Raw genomic sequence first — 22,685 nt, 5'->3', positions numbered from 1 at the left:
GATTGGCTGCGCGCGCCGCGGGTGGGCGGGGCCCGGCGGGGCTCGGACAGCGGGCGCCTCGCAGCCCTCACTGCCCCCGGAGCCGCCGGTTCGAGTCCCGCGCCCGCGCCCCGCCTGGCTGAGGTAACCGGGGGGCCAAGGTGGGAGGGAGGACAGGGGTGGAGAGACTTGGAATGACTTGGAAAGACCTGGACAGACAGGGAGGGACGTGGGGGCTTCGCACGGTGCAGCCCCGGGGGTGCAGGGGCGGCAGCGGGACCCCCCTGAGGGCAGCCCGGGGGCACCGCCGCCCTCCCCGCTGGGCACAAAACTCGACGCTGAGGGAAACTTCGCTTAAAAAACAGTAATGAAGCGCCTCGAGTAGTGTGAAAGGTCCTAATAAGGACGGGCTGGGGTTGGGATCTGGTCTTGGGGTGTATTTGGGTTGTGGTCGTGCTCTGGCCTCTCCTGGATCCCTTTGGACCAGCTGGGGAGGTGGTTTATGGACTTATAGTGGAATAGGGATGGGGAATGGGTTGGTTTATGGATTAATAGGGGAGTGGGGATGCAGAATGGTTGGTTTATGGTTCTATAGGGGAGTAGGGATGGGGAATGTTGATTCATAGTGAAATAGGGATGGGTAATAGTTTATGGATTAATAGGAGAATAGGGATGGAAAACAGTTGGTTTATGGATTTATAGGAGAATAGGGATGGGAAACTGCTGATTTGTGGATTTATGGTGGAATAGGAATGAGGAATGGTTGGTTTATGGATTTGTAGGAGAATAGTTGGTTTATGGAATTACAGGGAAATAGGGATGGGGGATGGCTGGTTTATGGATTTACAGGGGAACAGGGACGGGGAATGGGGATGAGGAATAGTAGGTTTATGGATTTATAGGGGAACAGGGATGGGGAATGGTTGATTTATAGATTTATAGGGGAACAGGGATGGGGAATGGTTGGTAGTGATGATCTTTTAAGATAAAAAGGCTTTTTGCTGTGCCTTGGTGAGGAAGTGGGTAAATCCTGGTTATTTACACAGCAGAACTTGGGCTCACTCCCAGAACAAACATCCCCTGCCCTCTGCTTTCCATCTCCTGCCAGGAGCGTTGGAAATCCGAGGTTTGGGGACGAGGTTGGGTCTCTCTGCAGCCCCACAGCAAGAACAGCCTGGAGGAAAAGATGGGAATTTGGAAACGGGGCACCTCATCTGGATGAGATTGATGGAAATGCACCTTCATCCCTTCGGGGTGAGGGTCAGGCTTCACAATTCATCCTAAAGCAGCAAATAGGTCATAATTCCCATGACTTTGGGAATCAGGTCTTTGAACGAGCCACTTCGGAACACTGCAGCCTGAAAACCAAGTCAGGAGCACATCAGGGGGCACATCATAAAAAGTGGATTTATCCCATATGGAGAGAAAGCTCCAAATAATGGTTTAAGTGATGCTGAATCGAGTTTTCAGGCAGGAATGCCTTGTAAATTAAGTGGGAAAAGGTGTTTATAGAGCCAAATAAAACTACTAGAGAGACATTGTAATGATTATCACAATAATGGTTTTCTATTACAAAATTGTAGATGGCTGCATTTCTTTTTTTCTTTATTCAACTCAAGCTACAACACGCTTATTTTATTGCCTTCAGGTGCCACAGCTGCATTTTTTTATTAGAGGTTTTTTTTACTATCTTATTTATTTTTATTTGCTTTAAAATATTTCCATCCAGGAGCTCTGAGCACAGGGATGATCCATTGATTGGTTCCACTTTGCAGAAGGATAATTGTCTAAATCCCCACCCACTTTCTGTGTCCTGAAACTGCTCTGATTGCCCAGGATGGAACAAAGTGTGTTGAAAAAGAAAACAGTTTTCTGCAGCTTAGGGGAGAAGCCTGGCCTGGAGAGCAGCCAGGGAATAATCTGGGAATCATGGAAAGTAAGAGGTGCAAGAGGAAAGTCCTTTTCCTCCTGCAGGAATCATCCGTTAGCTCCCAGAACTGAGATGTCAAAGCTTTCACCTCTCGAGATTTGGGGGTTCATTTATGGAGGGGAAAGTGTCTTCTGTTTAATGCATTACCCAGCGACCATCTTGAAACAATGGCATAGCTGCAATTCCAGAATTTCCAGACCAAAGGAAGCACACGGGAGCAGCTGTAGCAATCCCTGTGTTGTGTGTTGTGTTCGGAGGGGTTTCCTGATGGGGGCGAATGTGTCAGTGGGTGGAAGGGCTGCATTAGCACTCGGTGCTGGACTTCATTCTTCCCAATAATGGCATTTATTATTCATGTGCTAATCCCGCGGTAATTCCTCCCGATGGCTCTGTGTCTGAGGGCTCATCCTCGCAGCTGTTTTCCTGCTCGCTGGGAGCAGCTTTGCCCTTTGAGTACCTGTCACCTCCCTGGGCCATCGCTCCATTTCACAGCTGAGTGCCTGGAGAAAGGCAAAACAGCTCTGCAAAAGCCCAACCAACCTGTGCTGGGTTTGTGTTAAATATCCCGGGGATTAGTTCCAGCTGCAGTTTTGCTGAGGTGGCCTGGCCTCACTTCCCTTCAGCAGCAACAGTGATTCATAAAACCCTCCCAGGGCAGCCTCTGACTCACAGCTCCAGGATTACAGCTGAGGCACTTGGAGATGTTGGCATCTCCAGCTGGGTTTTTACCCCTGGTTTGCCAGGATTGCCCTTTCCGACTGTATGGGGACATATTTGCCCCAGCGGCATCCCCAGTTTGGCATCACAGTCCCTGGAATTATCGAATTCAGGGAGCAGTGAACCCTGCCAGGCAATGTCTGAGCAGCCATTCCTACCTGCCCACATCTGCTGTGCCACAGCAGCTTTCAACACGTTGGGAAGATTCATAGAATCCTGGAGTATTCTGAGCTGGAAGGGACCCACAGGGATCATCCAGTCCTGCCCAGGACACCCCAACAATCCCACCCTGTCCCTCACAGCGTTGTCCAAACGCTCCTGGAGCTCTGGCAGCCTTGGGGCCGTGCCCACTGCCCTGGGGAGCCTGGGCAGTGCCCCAGCACCCTCTGGGGGAAGAACCTTTCCCTGAGATCCATCCCAACCCCCTGGTACAGCTCCAGCCCTTCCCTGGCTCCTGTCCCTGGTCCCAGAGCAGAGCTCAGTCCCTGCCCCTCCACCTCCCCTGGGCAGGAGCTGCAGCCCCCGAGGAGTCTCCCCTCAGTCTCCTCTGCTCCAGCTGAACCAGCCGAGTGCCCTCAGCTGCTCCTCAGACCGTTCGTCATCTCCCTGTCCCTTCTTCAGACACTCCCCAACAGCTTTATCTTTCTTCATTTCTTTATTATATTTCAATCTTACAAACAGCTGCAAATAGAGACTCATCCATCAAAGTCCTGAGGCTCCAGTTCATCCCAAACTCAACACAGGTGTCCTCAAATACACCATCAAAGTCTCCTCCCAGCTACCCCAGCCTTCCCACCTCCAACAGATCTGTTCCACGTGGCCAGCACAGCCCGAGGCAGGAGGTGCTGCAGGGATATTGTGTCAGTTCTCAGGGAGCTCCCAGCAGGTCCCAGTTGCTCTGGGCTCTTACACAAGCAGGTCACAGCAATTGGGCTGCAAGAAACCATCTGGGAAAGTGTCTTGGACAGTCTGAGTTACTCAGTAACCAGAGCACTCAATGCAGAAAGTACAGAAGCAGCAGCACAACTGAACTCTGCATTAGGGATCTAAGCTGGAATTGTTTCAGGCTGAGTTTATTTTCCTGGAGTTTCCTTCTTAACTTGTTTCCTCGTGATTTGCAGCCTCATTTCACAAAAGAGGTCTCAGCCATCAGTCAAAATCACCAGTTAATGATTCCTTGTCCAGCTTTTATGGGTTTTAGTTAGCGAAACAGGTTGGAAGAAGAGTTTGTGGCAGCACAGGAAGAGCTTCAAGTCAAATTGAAAACTGGTCGCTGGTGTAAACACCTTAAGGCAAGAAATGGGCATGGAATAAGTAACTGTTTTTCCTCTTCATTGTCTTTCCAGGTTTGCAAGTTCAGTGACAGCAGATTAGTGCTTAGAAAGATGTTCAGGAGCTGAAACACTCCTAAGACCTGTTGGTTCTGAGATCGTACACGTTGAAACCATAGTTACATCTTTTATTTCAAGAAGGAAAGATAAAGCCTTCTGTCGTTCTGGTGACTAAAGCAGAATTAAATAACCCAGCTGCAATTATTGGGGCTTCTGTGTTTTTCTGCTGCTGAGGAGGCTGTTGGAGCAGCTGCAGCTGAAGCAGCTCCTGCATCCCTGTTCTAAAGGAGCAAACAAGCTCCAGGGAAGGGGAATGGGAAAAAAATTGCACTTGACATGTAGCAGAAAACCCTGTGTACCTTCTGCTCAGCTGCATCATCCTGACATTGCTCTTCCTGAAGGTGGAAAGAGATGGTTATGGCATTTAGCAGCATCATGGGGATTAATCTCACTCAGATTTGCTGACCAGGGAGGGCAACAAAGAAAAACATGAGCTCTCTCCCAAAGCATGTGCAGTCCAGGCATAGCACTGCACATTTAGTAACTCCCAAAAAATGGTAAGAAAGGATATTAATTAATTTCTTGAGCCAGGCTTTAAAATCAAGTGGTTCTGATTGCCTTTTCTCTCCATTTCCACTGCAGGAAGACTCTGCCTGTGCTTACAGTTTTAAGAGTTATCTAGAGATGCAGCCAAGCACCAAAGCAGGACAGGAGCTGAGGTAGAGATGTCCATCAGGACATGTTTTCACAGAAATCATTGTGTGTGATGACTTCACCCTGCAATTTAGCTGATCTGAGTCATGGAATAATTGAAATGTTCGTCTTGGTCAGCTCTGTGTGGAGATGAAGGACAGCAAAAGCTTGTGAGGCTTTATCAAAACACTGGACAGGGTTATTCCTAAAGTTATAAGACCTACATTTTATAAGTCTGATAAAAAAAGGCTCTTAAATCAACCCATCTCCTTCTTAGCATCTCCTTCTTCTCCTTTCTAGTTCATCTCCTTATGGGTAACAGTCAACTACCAGTTATCTAATTTTAAACACTCCCCCACTAAATCACTATTTAGTGTGTCAGAATCTATTCTGATCTTTGTGGGACAAGTAATTAGAACACCTTTTCTAGCTGGAAAACTCTCATTTTCTTTGTGAGATTAATTTTGTTTGAAGGTCAGGTTTTCTGCAGACCCACTTGAGCTGGAAGGAGACTCTGCCACTGCCAAATGGAGCCAGAATTTTAGGTGTTTACCAGCACAGGGAAGAATTTCTTTTCCAGGATCTGTGGGAGATACTGAATTAGAAGAAAGCAGTCACTAGTTCAGGCCAACCAAAGAAACTTGGGATCTCTGTTTTTCTCTTTAAATGAGCTGGGATGAAGAGAAATTGAATGCAGATGAGGGAACAGATGTTTAAAATCTGATTTAGGGGGTGGAATCCAGTGTCACCTGGGAAGGGCTGAGTTGTTTTCTTTGAGCTTGCAGGGTCAAACCAACCAGGAACTGCTGTTCAGCTTCCACATAAAAGTAATGTGGGGCTGAGGGGGAAAAGGTTGAGGTGAGAACAGGAAATAAAATCAGCTGGAGAAGGGGTTGGCCAAGAGCAGGAGGCACAAGGAAGACTCTGGGAATAACACCTTGGGATTTCTTGGGAAAGAGGTCTGCTCGGGCACTGAGTTGTTATTTAAGATTAATGTTCTACGAGCCTGATTTCTGTATTGATTTTCCTCTGGGTGTTGCTGCCAGTGATGAAGGAAGGCCCTGAGGAACTCCGAGGTGGTTACAAAACAATCAAGTGACAGAACCCCCTCCCTCCCCCAGAGCAGTTCCTGGTTCCTTTGTGCTGGACCAGCTGCAGTCGTGTCCATCCCCCTCGAGTCAGCCGGGGCTGCTGGAGCTCTGCTGCTGGAAAAGGGGGATAATGTGGAGAGGGGAAGGAGCCCTGCCCTTCCCTGGGCCACGCAGAGCAGGCTGGGGAGCCCAGCACCTTGCAGGGCCCTCGGCAAACGCCCCCCTGTGCCATCCCACTGTGAGCAGCAGTTCTGAGGGCACCAGCTTTAGGGGATTTTTCCATGAATATTTTCCTTCTCTGCTGACCCTTTCCCCTCATTTGCTTGCTGTGTGGAGACTTTCCTAGTTTATTTTTTGCTCTCTCCCAGAAGTCCATCACCATCTGACGTGTCTCTGCAGGACAGGCCACTTTCCCAGGCAGGTGAGGGGGCAGGGGTGGCTCGTTTTCCTTCAGTTCCTGCCCTGCTTGGATCAGCCAAGCTCAGGGATGAGGAAGTGCCCGGCACAGCCCGGCTTTTGTAACTGCTCCTTTCGTTTGGAAATGTTATCAAAACAAACAGATGCCGGCAGGATGAGCGGTAAGACCTGTGCAGAGTCTGAGTTCAGAGGGAGCTTTGCCTGCTGAAACATTTCACCCAGCAGCTCGTTAAAATGCAGATATTCCAAGGAGACTTCCCCACCTCCCCCATTAGATCAGTCCTGCGATAAGAGCATATTTTCCCACCAATAAAATGAACGAGCCTGGAGGGCAGGGAAGGTTATTTTGCCTGGAATAAGTTATATCCCACGCTTCCCCTTAATTGTGGCTGAGGAACCAGTTCACTCCTGAGAACAAGCCAGAGACCAACCTCTGCCAGCACAACTGGCAAAGAGGGATTTCTTCCCTCTTTGTGCTGCTTTATTTTGGGTATAATCCCTGTGGATGCAGTCACAGGGGTGCTGCAGGAGGGACACAGGGAGATCCAGCCCTGGCAGAGCTGCTTTTGCCAGGCTGTTTATTTGAGCAGCAGGAGCCTCGTGCTTTCTGCCCACGAGCCACCCGTGTCTGAACCAATATTTACTCAGGGCTCTGTGCACTGGGATCGTCAGCAATCCCTGCAGTGAGAGCAGGGCTGGAACCAGCCACCAGGCCAGATTAGCAGCTTGGCTTGTTTACATTTTTGAAAAAAACCCCCAACCCTTGAATTCCAGGCTGAGGGAAAGGTAAAAGGTGGCAGCTCAGCAGCTCCGGGAGCCTTTACCCACCCACAGCAGAGCTCTCCCTGCAACAGCCCGCCCAGAAAATCCCCTCTGGGCAGCAGAGCCCGACCTGTGCAGGCCTTGGCACCTCCCCAAAGGGACAGACCTGCTCTGTGACAACCCAAAATCCAAAGAACAGGTGCTTTCATGATGTCCCCAAGGGCCTGACAGCAAACTGCCACAAAAGGAGGCACCGAGCTGCCAACACACTGAGGAGGGGAGGCTTTAAACTGCAGGCAGCTCTATTTCAGTACTAGAATTTTCCAGTTTTCCTACAGGTTTTTATTTATGAAGCTGTTCTAGCTTACAAATTAACTTACCCTGCCTCCTGCTTGTTATTAACTCTGAGATTTGAAGGGTTCATTGCTCGTGGAAAGGTGTGACCACAGCACTCGGTGTTTTACAGCCACGCTCCCGAGAGCATCACGATGCCTGTCCTGGGGTTTCCAGAGAAACCAGGTTTTAGGGAGCTGTTTATTGCCACAGTCTGTGTCTGTAAGCTCACAATCTCACACAGATATCCTAATTCAACCCACAGAGGCAGGGAGGAGGTGAAGAGCCCACTCCGTGCAGAGCTGAGCATGTGCTCAGAGCTCTTAATGAGACCAACAGATTTCCTGAGGTGCTGACAGATAAAGAGGTGGCCCAGGGAAGGCAAGAATCCTTGAAATGGCTGTTCAGGATTGGAGCCATGACCTAGTTAGTCTGATTTCCTGCTCCCAGTGACTTTTACCAAGTAGTTCAGGTGATGAGCTGAAAACCTCCTGCCTCAGAGATGGGGGAAGAGACAGGGAGTGGCTGTGGCGGCTGAAAATAAACTGGACAGGAGTTAAGAATTAGTGCTGAAATCTGTTTTCTGGGGTATTTTAGCTACTGAAGCTGTTACTTTTTTTTCCTCTGGATGTCTATCTGATCCCCACATAAATGTTTGTCCCTTCCTGGGTCAGGGTTTCCCTGCTGGATAAGTCCTTTCCCGTTGCAACGGTGCTCTGCCTTCCTGGTGCTTCCCTGGACTTTTGTCCTACAGCACAATAACTTCCCAGCTCACAGTTCCTCATTCCCTGTGACGTTTCCATGTTTGTTTGGCTTCACACACAGACACATTCTGGATCCCTGAGTGCCTTGGGAGCCAAGGGTCGTGGACATTCCAGCTGGGAAGTCTCAGCCCACCTTCAGGCTCGTTGGGCTCCTTGGGGAGGGAAAGGGGTAATCAGCTGTTCCTGAAGGAACAGGACGGGACAGGAAGCAGTGGGAGCCAGCAGGTCAGGCCTTAACAGCTGTCAGGACAGTGTGCACAGCCCTGGAGCTCTGCTAAGCCAAGGCTCAGGCTTAATGGGATGAATGGGCACGTTAAACCCGATCCCTACGGAGATCCGAGCGTGTCGTGGTCGTGGATCCCACCCCATCCCTCGGACTGGGTGTATTCCTTAGGCAGGGAAACAGGAGCTGTGCTTTACCTGTTCAGTCTTCCAATGCTTCCTTCCAGCCCTTTGGGAGGGTGGAACTTCCTACCCTCACTGTGGATTGGGAAGCTGGGGCTGGGAGAAAGGGAAGTACAGAATAAGGTGGGAGTTGATCTTGTTCCTCTGCTCCCTTCAGGTGCCTCCTCTGACCTCAGATCCTGTGGGAAATGGGCTTTTAAAAGTCTCCTCAGCATCCTTTGAAATAACCAGAATATTCGCTTGAACCTGAAATCTCTGTCCTGTCCCTGGGAGCGTGTGATTCCTCAGGCAGGGAAAAGAGGAGCTGTGCTTTGTGTGTTTAAGGTTCCAACGCAACCCCTCAGCCCTCACAACCCCTTTGGAGGGTGGGGGTCCTGGGCTGGCTGGGGGGTCCCCGGGGTGTGTTTGAGGGCCCCTGAGATGTGTTTGGGGTCCCTGGAGTGTGCGTGATGGCCCCTGGGGAGGTTTTGGGGCAGTTTTGGGGCATTCTGCTGCAGTTTATGTCATTTTGGGCCATTTTGAGTCAGTTTGGGGCAGTTTTAGGGCAGTTTTGTGACATTGTGGGGCATTTTTGGTCAATTTGGGTACGTTTTGGGGCATTTTGGAGCAGTATGGGGACATTTCAGGGCAGATTTTGGGCATTTTGGGTCATTGAACCTGAATTCTCTGTCCTTATCCCACCTCAACTCCCATTGATTTTTATGATTTTTTTTTAATCTCTCTGTTGCATTTAAAGAAATTTCTGGGAGATTATTCCTTAGAAGTGATAACCATATTTAATTCTCTTTTCTATTACACCAGGCTTTTCTTTCCATGGTTTCCTGGTGTCCTGCTGCCTGGCATTGTCAGGTTTGTGTGTTGTGGTTTAAGATTTAACCTCCTGCTGGTGGTAACTGGATGCTTTTCCCCATGAATTACAGAGGTGGCTGCAAGATATCAATGTATAAAAACCTGCATTTATTGTGTTTTATCATTCTCAGGGTGATGGTGATGGACGTGACCCACCCCCTGGGGCTCTGCAGGCTCTGAGCACCATCACTGCTGTCATTGTCACACCACACCAACACTGAAACTCTTGTTTGTTTGTATCTTGGTGTCCCTGGGATTTATAAAACCCTTGGCATTTTAACAACAAGCCTTTCCTGAGCTTCTCATTAAAAAAAAATGGAATTAAAATGTAATAGTATATTATGGTTGCGCTCCAGACTGTGATCCCACAGACTGGGACTGGGGTGTTCCCGCTGCTTTCCCGGTGTCTCCAGGTCCTGTGGGACGTGGAGGGCCTGTTGGATCCTTGCTGGCAGCAATTCTGTGTCCAGCCTTGAACATGAGGGATCAGAGAAGACCATGTTTTCATCTTGGAGTCACAGGAGATATTTCTTACCATTGCAGAAGACAAAGAACCCTGATCCCTGATCCTGCCCCAAAACAGGACCAGCTTTTCAGGAATCCTCCCTGAAAACCTGTCTGAGCTGGTCAGAAAACCCTTCAGTGATGGGGAGCCCAACATTTCCCTACACAATCCTTCCAACGTTTCCCTGTCTTTACCACTACAAAGTATTTGGGTTTTTTCCCCTCTTAAATTCCTGCTGTTCATCCCTCACTCACCCTGGGCAGGAACAATTTCTGTCCTCACAGGACACATTCACACCCTCTTCTTTCATCCAAAATACTCCTTGCAGCCATTCCAATGAGCCCTTTTTTCCATGATTTTCTCCCCCCTGACCTCCAGGTACAGCAGCTCTGACGCATTTCTTTGGAGGAAACCGTGGGATTGGGAAGAACAAGCTGTCCTTCGTTTTCCTTGAAAATAACTTCTTGTTGCAGCTCTCCCAGATTATTATTATTATTGTTGTTATAATACTTTGAAAACTTTGTGTTCTCAAGGCATAAGCAATCCAAGGGAAACCAGCTCAAGTATTTTCTTGGATCGATTTTCCATCTGGGAATGTTTCAAGAGCTCCTGATGCAGCTTTGTGGGGACCTTGAGCACTGGGGCTGCAAGGCTTAGCTTCCCAGTTGGAAACCTATATGTGGGATATCTTCCAGGAAGGATAGAGCTGGGAGAGACCTTCTGAGCCCAATCCAGGCCTGCTGTCCATGGATCCCATTCCCAAAGGCACGGTGCTTCCCCCTCAGCTCCCCCCTCCCTCCCCAAGCCAAGTGCTCTCGAAGTTACAAAGCTCCTTTGAAATCCAAATTATGTTTATTTGTAGCCAATTTTTCCCCCCGATTGGCTTCATGCCAACATTGTCTTTGTGCTTAAATGGCCGTCCCAGCTCTCTCCTGGGTGTTTGCACGTGCAGCAATCCCACCCTTTGTTTTGGTAGGCAAAGCAAACTGACACTGTCTTCTGGAAAAGCTGCCTTGCTCCTTCTCCTGCTCCTTGTCAAGGAAGGCTCTCAGCCATCCAAAATCATTCCCACACAAGTTATATATGGAAAGCATCTCTCTGTGACCACCCAAGTGCCATCACCTCTTAGGTAAAACACAAGTGTTTATAAATTCGTTTGCTGGATGTTGGAAAAGGAGCTAAAGAAGCACAAACATCCACAGAGAACAAGGAGGGGAAAATTTGGCACATCCACCTGGGATCAATGAGGATGGTTTGAGTTGGAAGGGACCTTAAATCTGATCCCATCCCAACCCCTGCCACAGGCAGGGACACCTTCCACTAGCCCAGGTTGCTCCAACTTGGCCTTGGACACTCCCAGGGATGGAACAGCCACAGCTTTTCTGGGCAACCTGTGCCAGGGCCCCCCCATCCTCCTAGCCAGGAATTCCTTCCCAATATCCAATCTAAACACTGAGCTTCACACAAGGGCTGTTGGAGCCTCACACTGCATCCTGTGATTCGTTTGGGTCCCTGCTTCGATGTTCTCTTTGATGGTCTGGCACAGGGATCCAAAGCAGCTTTGGCTCCACCACCGGCTCGGGAGGATGGAGGTGGGAAGGAGTTTGGCAAAACCTTCCTCTGCACCACAAAAATGTTGCTTAGAGATCTCCCAGCAGGACTCTGGGCCCAAGTCTGTGTAGCTCCTGTGTGGTGAGCTTTGAGAAGGAGCTAAGGAAATTTTTTTTTGGTGAAAACTGGTGGCTTTTCATCTTTCTTCACACACAGAGCTAAGGATCCTCTTGACATCATTCCCATGGGACTGGTGGTATTGTCCCTTCAGCCCTATGTGCTCCCAGGAGGGTGGGTTTAGTGCTAAAAGGAAGAGGGAATAGGTGCCAAAAGGCCTCAAAAATGGTGCTGTGACGTGATGTGCAAGAGCAGCAAAGCTGCTGGACACAAACTTGCCCCCTGTTGTCCTGCAGGTCCTGGAAAAGGACATTTCAAAGCTCTTTGAGTTGCAAAAGCCTGGAGCTCTTATTTGGGGCAGATCTGGGCTGTAAAGATCAGTTGTGTTTTCCACAGCCATGGGGAGGTTTGACAGCTGGGCAGGGGATGTCTGAGGGCTCAGATCCCACCCCCTTCCTCCCGAGGGGGCTGTGGGTGATCCCCAGAGCCAGGAATTCCTTGTCAGGGGTGAATTGGGTTCCTCCAGCTGAAGAGACCATTTACAAGGGCCTGGAGTGACAGGACAAGGGGAATGGCTTCCCACTGACGCAGGGCAGGGTTAGGTGTGATATTGGGAAGGAATTCTTCCCTGGGAAGGTGGGGAGGCCCTGGCACAGGTTGCCCAGAGCAGCTGTGGCTGCCCCATCCCTGGAAGTGTCCAAGGCCAGGTTGGATGGGGCTTGGAGCAACCTGAGCTAGTGGGAGGTGTCCCTGCCCATGGCAGGGGGTGGCACTGGATGAGCTTTAAGGTTCTTCCAAACCAAACCAGTCTGGGATTCTATGAAAGGAGTCGGGGTGGGAAGGGAATTGAAGACAAAGAGAAAAGGATCATGGCCATGCTTTGCTTGACTTTGGGTTGCCCCTGTAGGGCTTGGCCTGCACTCCCCAACCTCATGCCCTTGGCTCTGGAGGTGTTCAGCCCCCCTGGAGCCGCAGATGGTGCTGAAGGTGCCCCTTGCTCCCCTCTAAACCTCTCACCACCATCTTATCCTCAGGGAGCAATCCCACTGCTGCTGTGTGCACAGAGCAGGGGGAAGGCGGTGTCCCATGTCTGTGGGGGTTTTGGAGACCCTGTATGAGTGGAGGGGCTCAATCCCAGGAGAAATGGGGCAGGAGGCTGAAGCAAACCCTGCTGTGACGGACGCGGCTCCTTCTCTCCCACCTCGATCTGCACAGAGAGCGATGGTGCCGCACAAACCCTAAACCCCCGGCAGGGTTTCCCAAAGCTGCCCCATCCCCTTTCCCCTCGCCGAACCCCCGTGCTGGGCACGGCCCGGGCAGGGGAAGGTTTACTCGGGGCTGGGTGAGGCTGACTCAGAACCGGGCTCGGCTCTGGGGCTGGAGCGGGAGCGTCTCCCCCGCTCCTCCCGCACCTCCAGCCCGGCCCCGGCGGCTGCAGCAAGACGGGGCCGGTCCCTGCGTGTGCCTCGCCTTTGTCTGGGCCGGGTGAGCACACACTGCTGCAGGGAGGTGTTTTAACCAGGAAAAAACCACGCGGGGCTCGATTGTTCCCCGAACCCGTGGAAAATTCCTCCTGTTCCCTCTCCCCTTTGCTCGACCAGATCCAAAACATGCGCGTAGGGGAAGGGGGGGAGGAGGGAGGTGTCTGTGCCTTTGGGGTGGGAGCTGCTGCTCTTTAATTCCTGCCTCTAAATGATTTATTGGGAAAGACTCGCTGGGAGAAGCACAGCAATCACGGAGCGTTTTGGGACCAGCCATTTAAATGTCACCCGGGAAAGAATGGGAAGAAATGAATCCCCGCCATCCCATCCCCCATCCCATCCCTCCCCTTCCCATCTGGCACAAGCCAAAGCAGATGGCAGAGGTGGCCATGGCAGAGGGTGCTGGGCCATCCCTGACAGTCCCGAGCTCCCCTGGGCTGGGGGCACTTTCCTGGGCAGAGGGACAGGGAATGGGCAGGGATGGCAGGGGGTGATGTGCTGGCCCTGGGAACTGCTTTGGGTCTCATCCTACAAACTCTGTGGGTCCCTCCATCCTTCCTGTCCCTCATCCTGGGTCACTCCTGCCTCTTCCCCATGGATTTGCTTTGCTGGGCTGCTCCAGTTTCATTTCATTGCCTTTTTCAGACCCTGCCTTTTTAACCTGCATTTCTGGCTCCTTTGCTTGCCCACGTCCCCAGTTCTTCGCCTTCTCCCTTTTCTGTTCCCTGCTCCCTCTGCTCCCCGTGCTACCCAGCTTTCCCCTTCACCTCTTGCTCTGCCTCTTGTGTTTCCTTTGTGTTCTTGGATATAAGGAAAGGAAAATCTCGGTAAGACACAGCTGAGAGGCTTTTCATTAGGATTTGAGGCTGACTGGGGTGACTTTTTAACTCCCTTTTTTAATTCCCTGTGCAAACCATGCCTTCCCTCAGCACTCTGCACTATAGGCTGGGTGGGGAGGGGGATTTCTGCTTCTGGGATGTGCTGAGCAGGGGATCAAGGATCATTTCTGCTTCTGGGATGTGCTGAGGAGGGAATCAAGGTGATTCCTGGATGTGGGATGTGGTGAGCAGTGGATCAAGGATGATTTGGGATTGTGGAGTGTGAACAGTGGATCAAGGAGGATTCCTGGTTGTGGGATGTGAGCAGTGGACAAAGGATGATTTTGGGTTGTGGGATGTGGTGAGCAGAGGATCAAGGATCATTTCTGATTCTGGGATGTGGTGGAGCAGGGATCAAGGATGATTTTGGCAGGCAGTGGATTGTGTTTCTGGTCAGGGCACAGGAAAAACTGTTGCTTGGCTGCTGGAAGCTGAACTGAACAAACCTCTGGAAGATCCTGTTGTTTTGGGGGGTGGATTTAAGGTTGAACCCTGTGACAAAAATGCAAAGTGCTCCAGTAAACTCATCTGGAATCTTCTACAGCCCATCCCAGTGGATTTATTTACCCTTCTGTGTTGTGGAGCACAGCAGATGTTATTCCCTCTGTTCCTAGGCAGGAAAGCTGTCACTCTGTGGGATGGGGGGATCAGCCCTGGCCAGAGCCCACTGTAGGTCCAGAGCTGGAGCTCAGCCCAAGCCTCCTGCATGGATTTCTGCAGCCTGTGCCCATCAGCCCCATTGTGCTTGTGGAATGCCATGGGCTGCCCAGACAGGCCTCTCCTCCCTGCCCCTGGTGTGAGCTGGGCTGATCATCAAACATTCCCTGGGTTGGTGTTCCTGGCCCCTGCAATGCTTTTGGCACCCAAGAGACTCAGGCTGGGCCCTTTTGCCTGGATTTTTGCCTCTTCAATTTGTTTTCTTCTGCTCTGAAATCCCTCCTGTGCCCCCAGTGTCTCTGAAACTTGGTAGAGCCTCTTCCCCAGGGGGTGGAACAGGAGATCCAGGTCCTTAGCTGGAGCTGCCTGTGGGATGTGACAGGAGCCACCCAACTGCCACTGCCATTGCCTTCACTCTCTAGTGCTCAAATCCAGGTTTGTAGCAAATCCTGACTCCTACAGCAACCAAGGGAGGGAAAATCATGGAAAGTCCTGAGCTGGAAGGGACCCACAAGGATCACTGAGGGAGCTGGAGGCATCTCCTTGTCCAGTGAGGAGCTGCTCCTGTCATTCCTCTCCATTTATTCTCTTTTTTCCCCAAGACCTTGAGCTCTCAGGTTTCTCTGCACTGCCCAGGCCTGGCCAGGACAGCAGGGAGGGACATTGGAAGGGTTTCATTTCGAGTTCTTTGAAGCACTTGGGAAACTGCAGCTGAAGTGCAGGAACTCTGCAGTGACCTCCTGTCCCTTCTTGCCTTTGAATTCCTCACTTCCCTCTTTTCCATGGAAGTGGAAAGCTGCTCTATTTAGGGACTGGTGAACTCCCCATCAAAGGCATCTCCAGTTATTTTTCTGTGGCTCTTGAGGTCCCAGTTCACTGGTTTTCCCTGGAATGATGGTGTGGGAAGGCAGGGATGGAGCCAGGTGTGGCTCCCAAGCCAGTCCCTGGAGCCTCCCCTCTGCCTTCCCCCCACACCAGCAGCCTGTCCCTGCTCAGCTTTGGCAATGATTGCACTCAGGAACCAGGGCTCGTGGACTGAGCTCGTGGCACCGGCGAGTTCCGTGATTGGAGCAATCCCACGGTATTTTTTCCACATGAATAACACCAAGAATCCCTTTTTTGGGCACATGGTGCACCCCACCACGGGCACAGTCACGCCCAGAGGCATCCACAGGGATACAGGGAATCCAGAGCCCAGGGAATCTGGAGAAAGGTGGGATGGAACTGGTGTAAATCCACAGTAATTCCACTGGTTCTGCTGGAGTTAGACCAGAATTTCTGTCCATGTCACCGATGTGTGGGGACACAGTCTGAAGGACATGGGGAATTGAAGCCAATCTGGGAATTTCCTGGCAGTGACCTTCATGCCAGGAGGCAGAAATTGGGACAGCAGCAGAAGGAGCAGCTGGAGGTTGGATCCAGGTTGGATCCAGGTTGGATCCTGCCATGCCCAGGAGTTTATTCACTGTTTTCTTGCTGCACTTCATCTCACTCAGTCTGTAAATCACCCTCCCTTTGCACCTCCTAGGATCCTCAGTTGGCAGAAGTTACACAGTTTTACCACTTATGCCATTTTCTGGCCCGTTTATGTCCCGTAAATTAAGTCAATCATGAGCTTGGCATGGGATCTTGGAAGTTCTTCCCAGCAGAATCAGCGTCTCCCCTTTAATTAAACATCACAGGTTCCTCATGAATCCTTGTGCTGTGAAAAGCCTTAACACAGTAATTTATGGGAAATCTGTTTTGATGTGCAGACCTGGGCCATGCTTTTACCCCTGGACACAATTCCAGAGCTCCTGTAAATCCTCTGGCTTTGCTGTCTCTGTGAGTCGGGGGCTGAGCAGGCCCGAGTCTGAATTTAGGCTGAGTCTGAGAGCACAGACCCTCCCTCCAGATGGGTTTTAAACCCTTTCCCACAGTATGGAACACTTGGCTCCAGCTGCATCCCACAGCAGTGAGATCCATGTCTCCCTTCCATGTCTGTAGGCACTGATCTCTCTGGGACAGGACCCAGGGAACAGCTGGAGCTGTGCCAGGGGGGTTGGGATGGATCTCAGGGAAAGGTTCTTCCCCCACAGGGTGCTGGGGCACTGCCCAGGCTCCCCAGGGCAGTGGGCACGGCCCCAAGGCTGCCAGAGCTCCAGGAGCGTTTGGACAATGCTGTGAGGGACAGGGTGGGATTGTTGGGGTGTCCTGGGCAGGGACAAGGGTTGGGCTGGATGATCCCTGTGGGTCCCTTCCAACTCAGGAGATTCTGTGATTCAATAATGAGATATTTCTGGATTTCAACCTGTTGCTTTCTAGTTCCATCTGGACCCCACTTGTTGTGGTTTGTGAGTTGGGGGAGGACTCCTCCCTTTCTGGAGCTCTCTGGGGTGGTTTTTTCCCTTCCAAGCTGACATTTTCCTCTCCTCAGTCCTTCCTCCAGTGGAGGCTCTGCCCTGTGCCCCACACCCACCCCTTTCCTTGCTTATCTGTGCCTTTTCCAGGGGATCAGAGAGTGCCCAGGGGATTCCTGCAAACACAGGATGCTTTTTATCCACCATCATCCCTCCACCACTCGCAGCAATCCCCTGGGAAGCCTTTTTGCTGCCTCAGCCCGAGCTGCCCTTTGCACAGTTCCATCTCCAGAGGTCCCTGAGCAGCATCAGCTCCTTTGCAGCCCAGCTCTGCACAGGGGTGATGGCTTTTCAAAGAACCAGAGTGATCCTGGTTATGGATTGTGGTGTCTGGATCCCACTCCTCCTTCTGAGAGCTGGAGACAGCTCCAACCAGCAGCAGGTAAAATGGAAGGCAGGAGAAATGTCCCTGGGATGGAGGATTTCCCTGGGTGAGTGGAAGAGTCTCTGCCCAGCCAGGGCACTCCTCCTGTCCCCCTGGGGATGGGGGAACAAAGCAATGGGCAGGGAAGCTACTCCAGTTCCTCTGGGCACAGCAGGAGTTGTCCCATGTGATGGTGTTTGGAGCCACACCAGATTTCCTCTCCTTGTCCCACCCTCTGCTCCAGGGGCAAACCCTGTGTCCCTGGGCCAGGAGGGATCCAGGCAGCTCCCATCAGGCAGGAGGTGCCACAGGGGTGTCCAAAAGCTGGGTTTTAAAAAACAGCCCCAAATGTTAACACATATAAAGCATCTGCTTGGCAGAGACACCACATGTCCAACCCCACATGTCAGATCCTTTCCAGTCCTTTTCCACATCCTGGCCTGTCGTTCCCACTGCCCTGCCTGCTTAGTCCTATTTATAGAGCGCCTTTCACCGGAGTCTCTGGGCTTTTAACCTTTATTCTTGGAAAATTATTCACTTCTTGGACCTGCCAGGGAGCAATTACTCACCCAAACTCCTCCCCAGCCCGACTTGAAAAGAAATTCCCACGAGGCAGCGTCGGATTCCCCACGGCCAAACCCCGGCTGTGCCTCGTGCCAGGGCCTGTCCTGGCCTGTCCTGGGGCTCTCAGCCTGGCTCTGCTCTTCATTCACCTGCACAAAGGCTTTGCTGCTTTTGATGCTTCTCCCATGAGATCACAGCCCTTCCCAGGCAGGAGCAAAATGCTCCCAATGGGATCCTGACACCAGCTTTCTCCAGGTTTCTTCCTCGTTCTCTTCTCCTCACCTGCTGGACCACCAGGAGTGGAAATGGAAATGTCCAGACACCAGCAGTTCTGGAAATGTTCAGAAAACATGTGGATGTGGCACTGGGGGACATGGTGATGGTGCTGGTTGATGGCTGGACTTGATGATCTTAAGGATCTTTTCCAGCCTGGATGATTCCGTGGTTCTCTGGTCGCTGCAGGACGGAAGATCCCAGTGGGGAAGATCCCAAAGATTTGAAGCTCAGAGCCCAGCAATTTGGGGGTGGTTGGTTCCTCAGCTGGAGATGGCTTCTGTGGAGCCACTAGCATTCCTAAAGCACCTCCCTGGCATTCTGTAGGGTGGGGATTAACCAGCAGGTTGCTGGAGATGAGTGTCCCTGCATGGGATCCACCAACACCACCAGAGCCTGGTGAGGATGGAGAAGGTTCTTCTGCCCCACATCTCTGGAGGGCAGAGGTGGTTAAAGGGGTGGTATCTTCTGCTCTTCTTGCTCTTGCTGTTAAAATCCTTGGATATCTACAACATGGAACCACCTGCAGAGACCTTGGGGGCCATGCCCTGCTGGCCCTGGTCCTTCCTGAGGTGCAGATCCCTGAGCCTGGCAAACACCTGGAGACTGGGAGCAGCTGGTGCCTGAGGCTTCTGCAGTGTTTCCTATGGAAAAAAAACCCTTGTGGTTCTGAGTGGCTTGTTTGGGGCCTCACTTGGAGCTGGAGGAGGAAATTCCTGCAGGCTGCTGTTTGAATTTCAGTGGAACAGGAAGAGAAAAGCAGCAGAAGGGCTCAGCTGACTGCTTTTATTCCCCAGTGAGGCAGGCTGGGCATGTGTGGGGTGAGGAGGAGGGAGGGGAACTGGAGAAATGTGGGTAGTTGTGGTAAAATGTTTGGTTTGAAGTTTTGCTGCAAACTGGGTCCCTTGAAGAGCTTCAGCACAGCCCTGAGGCACTGCCCAGGGCAGCTGGGCCTCCATCAAACCCCAAACAGCAGAACCAGGGCTGGGAGGGGAGACCCAGGCCCTGCCACTGCCCTCCAAACCCACAGCAGAGGGGCCCACAGCTGGATCCAGGTCCTTGCTCCTTTAGTTGGGATACACAAAGTCACCAAACCTTCACTGTCATTTAAGGAGTCCTGAGCCAGGAGATCCCAGGATTCCAGACTGGTTTGGGATGGGAGGGACCTCAAAGCCCATCCAGTGCCACCCCCTGCCATGGGTAGGGACACCTCCCACCAGCCCAGGTTGCTCCAAACCCCATCCAACCTGGCCTTGGACACTTCCAGGGATGGGGCAGCCACAGCTTCTCTGGGCAACCTGTGCCAGGGCCTCCCCACCCTCACAGCCAACAATTCCTTCCCAATATCCCATCTGACCCTTGAGACCGTTCCCCTTGTCCTGTCCCTCCATCCCTTGTCCCCAGTCCCTCTCCAGCTCTCCTGGAGCCCCTTTAGGCCCTGGAAGGGGCTCTCAGGTCTCCCTGGAGCCTTCTCTCCTCCAGGTGACCCCCCCCAGCTCTCCCAGCCCGGTTCCATGGATGTGAAGGCACAGCCAGGGACAGATCCCGGCTGGCAGGGACAGGGAGCACTTTGCTGCTGGGGAGCAGCTCCTCACCTGCTCCTCTGCCCACTCCTGCCCCTGTTGCCATTGTTTCATCATTCCATCATCACTTCCAATATTGGTTCTCCCAGAGCCTGCAGGCTCCTGCCCCAGCTCCTCCCTGGCTCGCTGCCCTTTCCCTGCATGTCTCTGCACCTTCCTGCCCCAGCCTGGGGCACATTTCATTTCTTTGGGCCTTTTCTGCCAAGAAATACCAGACTGGTGTCGTAGACGATCCTGGGAACTCAGTTGGTCTGTGTTGAACTCTGTGAGCCAGGGTGTGATCCACACCCTGCCCCGGAACAATCCCAGGCTCTGGGATTGGAATGAGGGGCAGGAGGGAAAAGAGAAGGGTCAGTGCTCACATTGTCATGTGGGGTTGGAGAGAAAACAGCATAAAAACCTGGGCAGAGCTCCAGGCTGGATGATTCCTTAACTTTTTGGGAGCCACCCTGGGTGGAGGGACTTCAAGTCCCTTGGAAGCCCTTCCTCCAGGAGCCCCCTTGCACTCAAGGTTCATTCCTGAATCCTCTCCTCTGTCACTCCTTAAAAAAATCCACCAAAGCTTGTATTAATCATGGCAAGCTGGGGATTGGATTGCAGCCTGGCTTTTCCAGGGTATTTACTTCCCTGTGGTGATGAAGGAACTGGGAACCACCTGGTGGGAGGGGGGAGCAGGAGAGAGCAGACGAGTCTGGGGGTGTGAAACTTCTGCCCTTCCTTTCTGGAGTCTACTGAGTCTCAGTTTGGGAATTCCTTGTCTAATAACAGAGAGGGAAATGGGAAACAGGGAGGGAGAAGCTGGGAAAGCCCAGCCCAGGGCCTGGGAGTGGGTGGGACAGTCCTGCTCCTTGTGCTGTCCCTGTAGGACTTCTTGCTGTGCTTTGGGGTGGATTTGGTACTTTTATGATCCTCCTGAGACTTGAAGCTTTCCTGGAGCATCTCCTGCCTTCAGTGTCCCACAGCCCAGCTCCTGGTGCAGCTGCTGAAAACTGGGATCATCCCTGGCCAGGGCAGAGGGATGTTTCCCTAGACATGGACTTGTTGCTTTGGAACTGGGGGCTTGGAGGGGGTTTTAATGTCACTGATGGTGTCAGGGAGCCCCGGGAGAGGTGCTAAATCCAGCAGGACCTGCTCCCTGTGGGAGCAGAGGGAAGCAGTTCCTTCCTTGGGAGTGACTTGGAAAGGCATCTGCAGTACCAGAACCTCTCAGGGCAAAGGCATTAACGAACCAACCAGTGCATCCCTCAGGGAAATCAGGAGAGATTTGGGATTATTGGGATATTATGTATTCCCAGGATGTTCCTCCCAAAGCTTCACTTTCCCCTAAATCTCCTTTTGCCTCCGTATCCCTGACCCGGCTGTTGCAGCCCAAGAGCCCGATCCCAGACGGTGCTTCCAAGGACAGTCCATGTGGAATGTCTCGCTCAGGCACAGTTAAGTGCTCGTAAGTGCTCGTTTTCTCCTCGTAGCAACGAACAGCAAATCTTCAAAGAGAATAATGATGAACCCTAAGTGGTGCAGGGCTGGAACAATTGGGGAAAGCAGCCGGGACTAAAAGCAGCATTTAACGGGATCTGACATCTCCTGCTCCCGCTGGCCTGGATGCTGCTCCTGCTGCCAGACAAAAGGAGGGAAAACCTCTGAGATTTGGGAATTGGAGTATTCGGGTCACACGGGGATTAGAGGGTGGTCGGTGTGGCTTTAATGTGGAGCTGCTCTGAACACCTGGAGATCATCCCATGCCCAGGGATCGATGCTTCCAGAGCTGTCCGGGATGAGCCCCATGGAAGGATCGTCCTCCACCAGCACCGGGGTCATCTGGCCTGGCTGGGGGGATGTGGGTGTCCCTGAGCCCTGGGTGACCCTACAGGGTGACACCCATCAGTCGGAGGTGTCCCTCACCCCCATGTGACACCCATGAGCTGGGGTGTCCCTCACCCCTGTGCCATCCCCAGGGGTGGGATCTCTGCCTGCAGGACACTCCTGTGCCGTGCTCCTCCCACCAGACATGGATGTCACGGGGAGGGCGAAGGTTCGGGGTGGAAGGGGCTCCCCTCACCCTCTCTGTCACCCTTTCTGCTCTTCACAGAGACCTGACAAGCTCATTTCATCCTAGAGCACATCCACCCAGCTTCTGACGAGTGACAAAAGTGTTCCATGTGTGTTTTGTGCCCCCCCAGCCTGATCTCTGGTCACGGTGAGGGGTGGCCCAAACTCCAGCCAGCCCCGGGACTGAGATCTGTGACTGCACCTTGCAGGGACCACGCCCTGAGGGCAGGACTTTGCTCCTTGTCCTGCTCAGCTCTGCCCAGTTTGTCAACAGGAGAAACCCAGACCCTGAACACGGTCAGGACACTGCTCCAGGGTGGGTCTGTGTGTCCAGCACCAGGGCCCGTGGATGGACAGACGGATGGATGGATGGACGGACAGATGGGTGGGTGGATGGATGGATGGACGGATGGATGGATGGACGGATGGATGGACGGATGGATGGATGGATGGACGGATGGATGGACGGACGGATGGACGGACAGATGGATAGACAGATGAGTGGATGGATGGATGGACAGATGGACAGATGGATAGACGGATGGATGGACGGACAGATGGATAGATGGATGGGTGGATGGATGGACGGATGGGTGGACAGATGGATGGATGCATGGACAGATGGATGGACGGATGGGCGGATGGATGGACAGATGGATGGGTGGATGGATGGATGGATGGACGGATGGATGGATGGATGGATGGATGGATGGACGGATGGATGGACGGATGGATGGACGGACGGATGGACGGACAGATGGATAGACAGATGGGTGGATGGATGGATGGGTGGATGGATGCATGGATGCATGGACGGATGGATGGATGGATGGATGGATGGGCAGCTCTGGCTGGGTTGGGAAGCCAGAAGTGCCATAGGACAGTGTTCCCCTGATGGTGTGATCACCTCTGCCACCCTCAGCTGATCCACTGTATTTAGTTGGTGCTTGGGCTGCAGCTCCAGGCTCCTGCAGACCCCGTGCTGGGGGGGTC

At 52.3% G+C, this 22,685-nt stretch overlaps 1 long non-coding RNA gene across 1 annotated transcript; it reads left to right on the top strand.

Annotated features, from left to right (window-relative positions):
* The first annotated feature begins 29 nt into the window (after positions 1–29).
* LOC113959365 lies at positions 30–9,577 on the top strand. The gene is made up of 3 exons (XR_003531794.1): positions 30–123; positions 4,600–8,918; positions 8,960–9,577. It is a non-coding gene; the product is annotated as an uncharacterized LOC113959365 (long non-coding RNA).
* The last annotated feature ends 13,108 nt before the right edge of the window (positions 9,578–22,685 follow it).

This window comes from Corapipo altera, unplaced genomic scaffold (genome assembly GCF_003945725.1).
Source record: "Corapipo altera isolate COAL_440 unplaced genomic scaffold, ASM394572v1 138, whole genome shotgun sequence".
Classification (NCBI taxonomy): Eukaryota; Metazoa; Chordata; class Aves; order Passeriformes; family Pipridae; genus Corapipo; species Corapipo altera.
Note: the sequence above shows the minus strand (reverse complement) of the source record. Positions and strands in the feature narration are given on the sequence as shown.